Here is a 6,023-nt window from a genome sequence, read left to right as displayed (position 1 = left end):
CCTACTTCATATCTGCTGTTGTGTATGCACCGTCGCAGGTTGGCGACTAGATTGGTGCACACACATACAATCTGTCCCTGTGCTCATTCTCATTCGCAATCGCTTCTCAGGCGATTGCGTTCTCACTCGGTTTCCTCTGTTGTGTGTCCACCGTCGCAGGTTGGCGACTAGATTGGTGCACACACATACATTCCTCCTCTGTGCTTATTCGGTCTTGTGTCGCTGTTAGCAACCGCCATCTCCTGCGATTGCCTTCTCACCTGATCTTCATGGTTGTGTGTTCATCGTCACAGGGTGGCGACTAGATTGGTGAACACACATACCCTCTGTCGCTTTGCTCTCTCTCTTTCAGGGCTATCTTGCCCTGCGTTTCTTCCTTTCATACAATTCCTGTCTGGCGTCTGTGGCAGGCAGAGGAGCTGTTCCTCTGCACTCCACAGCTCCTCCTGCTGACAGGAATTTCCCTCTACAGGTGCGTTGCACCTTTTGCTGGGTTCCCTCAAATTATACGCTTGTGGAGGATTTCCGCAGTGTCAGCGCACGTCCTGTGCGCTGATCACGGAGAGAATTCCACAATCGTTACAGTTTCAATCAAAGTTCAGAGTTCAGACCAGGTGGATGCCAGCATATCCTCAAGCTGGTACAGATGTGATCAAGATGGTGTTTCAGGGTGGAGGACACTGAGTTTGGCTCCTCTGCCATTCTTATGCCCCTGATCCAGTAGGAGGGAGTGAGGGCGGGAGCCACACACCCCCTTAGAATATGAGATGAGTCCTCCCCTTGTCCTGGGGACCAGAAATCATATCTAACCATATATGGGCTCTATCTCACAGAACCGTACAGGTCAGGGCAGAGTTACTAACATTTTCAGGCCTGTCTCGATTTACCCAGCAGCCTGATACCAAACATGAGGGGTGGGACCCCTGTGGTATCATCAGGGCACTTTCGAACTGCCTAACTGGCAGTCTTTACCTCAGAATGTTCTGAAACTTCCTTAGAACCAGCGCCAGATAGGGCCCATCATGCTCTGTTAGTTTGGAGGGTCTGCCAGCCTGGCAACAGAAAATATGACACATATAGCAGTTTATGGAATATGAGATATATCTGGGATTTACAGCAGGTCATTCCCAGGCAAAGGCTCTTTGAAGCTTGTGGCAGCAAGCTACGTGTCAGCTCCCCTGCTGGGAGGGAGCCAGAGTGTCTGACTTTTCTCTCAACTAAATTGCTTCTGCCATCGTGCTTATCAACTATATCTGATGGATGGGCCATCAGCACAGCTTGAAGCCAGGGACACTCTGCAGCAGGCTAGTGCCCTTTTGGTGGAAGGAGGGGCAGAGAAAAAAAAAGAAAAAAAAAAACCCCCCAAAAAAACCCAGGAATGTCAGTTCTATTCGCTGCAATGACCAGCAGATCTGACCAAGAAATCAGAGAAACCGACGGCGAAGCTTCCAGATTCGCCTACGTTCCTCCCGGCTGTTCCGTGACAGCTGGGAGAAAGGGAAACTCCAGGTTGCTACAGGTAGCCCCTACACAACCAATCCAGATTCTATTGATCTGAATCGCAATCGATGCAGAGAATCGAGCGCGATCGCTTTTTCTTCACGGGCGGTTCCAGGACGTGTCTGCGGCCCCACAACCGTCCGTGACATGAGGGATACGGAGGCTGCCATATTTATTTCCTGTTAAAAATTACCCGTTGCCTGGCTGTCCTGCTGATCTCTTTGGCTGCAGTAGTGTCTAATTCTCACAACAGAAACATGCTAATCTAGCCAGACCTCAGTCAAAACACCTGTTCTTCTGCATGCTTGTTCAAGGGCTATGGCTAAATTTAGTAGAGGCAGAGGATCAATTAGAGATGGGCAGAACGATTCGCCCGCGAACGGTTCCAGGCGAACTTTGGGTGGTTCGCGTTAGTTGGCGAAGGCGAACTTTTGCGGAAGTTCGGTTCACCACCATAATACTCTATTAGGGGCAACTTTGACCCTCTACATCACAGTCAGCAGGCACATTGTCACCAATCAGGCTACACTCAGTCCTGGAGTCCCTCCCCCCTCCCCCCCTATAAAAGGCAAGGTTCTCCTGCCGTTTTACTCACTCGTGTGTCTGCAGTAATTAGTGAAGGGACAGCTGCTGACAGACTCTGCTAGGGAAAGATTAGTTAGGCTCTTGTAGGCTTGTTAGCTTGCTCCTGGCTGATTGTTATTCCTTAAATAGCACCCCTCAACAGCTCTTCCCTCCTTCCCTATAGATAGAAACCATCCTCTGCTAGGTGTACTTTATTTTTTTACACCTTGCTTTACCACATGGGCCAATCGGCAGCCATAGCCTCTTAAGAGAACGTGTCATTAGGGCCTTGCTGTAACATAGATAGTAGTGTAACTATTTTAACTAATGTACCCTTCTTAAACTTGAAGATTGTATACAAATGTAAGCAGACTGCAGAGTGGCGCAGCAGAAGTGTGCTGGGCCCAAGACCTAGAGGTTGATGGATCGAAACCATCCTCTGCTAGGCATGATTTCATTTTTGCACCTTGCTTTATCGCATGGGCAAAACGCTTTCCATAGCCCTGTAAGAGAAAGTGTAATAAGGGCCAAGCCGTAACATAGATATTTGTAGTTGAAGAGATGAATGAACTGTGACACAACACTTAAATTAAACAAAAAAAACAGCAAACAGAGAAGCTTCCCCATATTGGAGCATTGGATTTGGTAAAGTCTTAAGCCAATGGGCCTGATTCAGAAAGCGGTGCTAACAGTTAGCACGCTGGTGAAAAGCCCTTTATCACGCCTAAACTCTGTTTAGGCATGATAAGTTTAGGGCCTCGATTCACAAAGCGGTGATAACCCAGTTATCACGCCTAAAAGACTTTAGGCGTGATGACCTTTTCACCACTGAGTTATCACCGATTTTTCCTGCTCTTCGCGCGAAGTTACCGCGCGTAAGCGCGTAAGAGCGCGCGCAAAGTCCCATAGGGCCTAATGGGAGCTTCGCGCGAAGCGGCGGGTGTTGCGCGCGCACTTTTCACCAGTGTACGCACGTACGCGCGTAAGTGCGCGTGCAACACCCGACGCTTCGCGCGAAGCTCCCATTAAGCCCTATGGGACTTTGCGCTCGCTCTTACGCGCGTACGCGCGAACGCGCTTACGCGCGGTAACTTCGCGCGAAGAGCAGGAAAAATCGGTGATAACTCAGTGGTGAAAAGGTCATCACGCCTAAAGTCTTTTAGGCGTGATAACTGGGTTAGCACCGCTTTGTGAATCGAGCCCCTAAACTGGCTTTTCACCAGAGTGGTGCAATGGTTATCATGCCTAGGGCTCGATTCACAAAGCGGTGATAACCCAGTTATCACGCCTAAAAGACTTTAGGCGTGATAACCTTTGCACCACTGAGTTATCACCGATTTTTGCTCTAACTCGCGCGAAGGGCTTAATGGGAGCTTCGCGCGAAGCGGGGACGCTGCGCGCGCGCGTGCGCTGTTGCGCGCGCAAGACCTTGCGCGCGGAAAATTCGCACGAGTTGCTTCTTATCATGCCTAAAGTGAGTTTAGGCGTGATAAGGGGCTTTTCACTGGCGTGCTAACTGTTAGCACCGCTTTGTGAATCAAGCCCCTAAAGTCTCTAACTGGGTTAGCACCGCTTTGTGAATCGAGCCCCAAGTCTTTAACTGGGTTATCACCACTTTGTGAATCGAGCCCAATGTGATTTCTGACCTTAAAACAATGTTTTGCGTCAAATCTAGGTTTTTTATTGGAGACTTTTGACGTGTATCTCACTCAACCATGTCTCCGTTCAGGTATTAGCAGTGATGCTTATCCGAGCTCGGATATCCGAGATACTCGGATATCCTAGCTCTTTTTTCACTATTCGAGCTCGAATACTGAACTCGAATAGTATTAGCTATCCGGGCTGTGCTATCCGAGCGCACTCAGATAGCAATCAGCTATCCGGAGATATCCGAGCTATCTGAGCTCGGATAGCCTCACGCCAGACGTCACCTCGAGTCCTCACAAGCGAATCAGAGGGCTCCCAGCCCTCTGACTGCAGCCAATCACAGAGGGGGAGCCTAGCCAAGCCCCCCTCTATAAATAGCGGATGCCATCTTGCCTCACTCGTCCTGCTTGCGACTTACTGACTGATTATACTGAGAGACTGCTCCAGTGCTTTCTGTCTGTGCAAGTGCATTTATTGTTCAATACACCTAGCGTTTTTACACTCCAACACTTGATATTCACCTGTATTGCTTTGTATTGTAGATAGATTGTATTTTAGGCAGTTTAGTTTGTGTGATTAGGGACTAGGGAGGGAGACTGTCACTGGTGCTGCTGCAGCCAGCAGCTAGGCCCTGTTCCTAGGCAAGGCAGCCTGCCCTGCTCTGTGCTCTAGTCTCTAGTTACCTGTGCTCTCACCTGTCCTACTCTACTGTACTACTACTGTGTTAGATAGATTATTGTACTATTTTGTAGTTAGCAAGGCCCAGCTTTACTGCTATACCTGTCCTGTATCTGCTCTCTGTAATCTAGTCACACCTGTTCTATTGTTTAGCTAGATTCTTCTATTGTTTAGTTAGTAATGTAGTGTACTCTAGTCTGTGTATAGGGACCATCCGACACCGCGTTACCTAGGGTCTTTGTGTGCGCAGTGCACGTCTGCGCTGTCCGCACCCTCTCGTTAGTACTACACCCGTCCTATTGTTTATATTACTTGTATTGTGTATTCGCTGAATTGTACTGTACTCTAGTCTGTGTATAGGGACACCGTCAGTCAGCGTCAGTTAGGGTCACCTCACACACCTACCACCACCACCACCAGTCCCACCCCATTAAAGTACCCCACTTGTCCCACCCGCCTTTACATACATAACTTTTTTTTTTTCATTTTTTATAATCTTAAAAATATACGATGTTTGGCACTGGCAGCCGCGGTTTGGGCAGGGGCAGCAAGGGCAGCAAGGGCATCGGCAAGAGAGGAGGTCGTGGCAGCCACGCCACCACCACCACCATGCACAGTTCTGCGTCTGCACCAGTGGCTATTCCGCCATTAGCCACTGGCCGTGGACGCCTTGGCCGCCTAACAGCTGGGAGTCACGCTGCAGAGACACAGCAGCAGCGTGTGGCGCAGATGTTCCTCCCACCGCCAGGTCGTAGCCGTCCTATTGAGGAGAAGGACGCAGACTCTGTGGTGGAACTGATGGTGGATGAGCAGGCCACCATTAGCTCTGGAACCGAGTCCTCCACCCCCGCCACCACTCCTGTTCGCAAGAGCAGCAGCAGCCGCCCAGCACTGCCTGGGGAGGAGGAGGAGGAGTGCAGTTCTCCAGCCCCAGCGGACAACACCAGCACCCTGTCACTCAGCACCTTCTTATCCCCAAGCACAGCGGGGCTATGGAGTGCTGTTGCGGCAGAATTTGAGGAGCAAGAAATGCTGATGGGCACTTTGGGGGATGATGCTTTGGACAGTCAGACAGTGGTGAGTGTCCATCAGCCCATGCATGCAGAAGAGGAGTTTGTGGGGTCATCCCAGCAGGACATGTTTTCGGAGGGGGAGGAGGATGATGACAGGGTGAAGGACAGAGACTGGGTGGCAGATCCTGGGGATGTCATCAGCTCTGAGGAGGAGGAGGATGCGTCTGCGGGCCTTGCTAGAAGGATCAGCATCGCAGACATAGGCAGTGGGTGTGGTATGCAGGCCACACAGCGTGCTGATCCGGAGAGTTCTGCCAGTGCCACCAGCCGCACCAAGAAACCCCCCCAACCACCACAGGGAGACCAGCGGCAGCAGCACCTTCGAGCCGAAGGGGAAACTTCACCTCTCCAATTTGGATTTTTTTCAGCCTGCCATATGTGGATTGCAAGTATGCTACCTGCAACCAGTGCCGCCAGCAGCTCAGCAGAGGGAAGCACCCCTCTGCGTACGGCACCAGCTCTCTGGTGACCCATCTGGCAGGGAAACACTTTCATGAGCATGAGGAGTTCATGAAGTTGAAGGAAGCTGGCAGTGGCAGACCCGCCACCACTGCGAAGCCG

This window comes from Hyperolius riggenbachi, chromosome 5, assembly GCF_040937935.1.
Source record: "Hyperolius riggenbachi isolate aHypRig1 chromosome 5, aHypRig1.pri, whole genome shotgun sequence".
NCBI lineage: Eukaryota > Metazoa > Chordata > Amphibia > Anura > Hyperoliidae > Hyperolius > Hyperolius riggenbachi.
Note: the sequence above shows the minus strand (reverse complement) of the source record.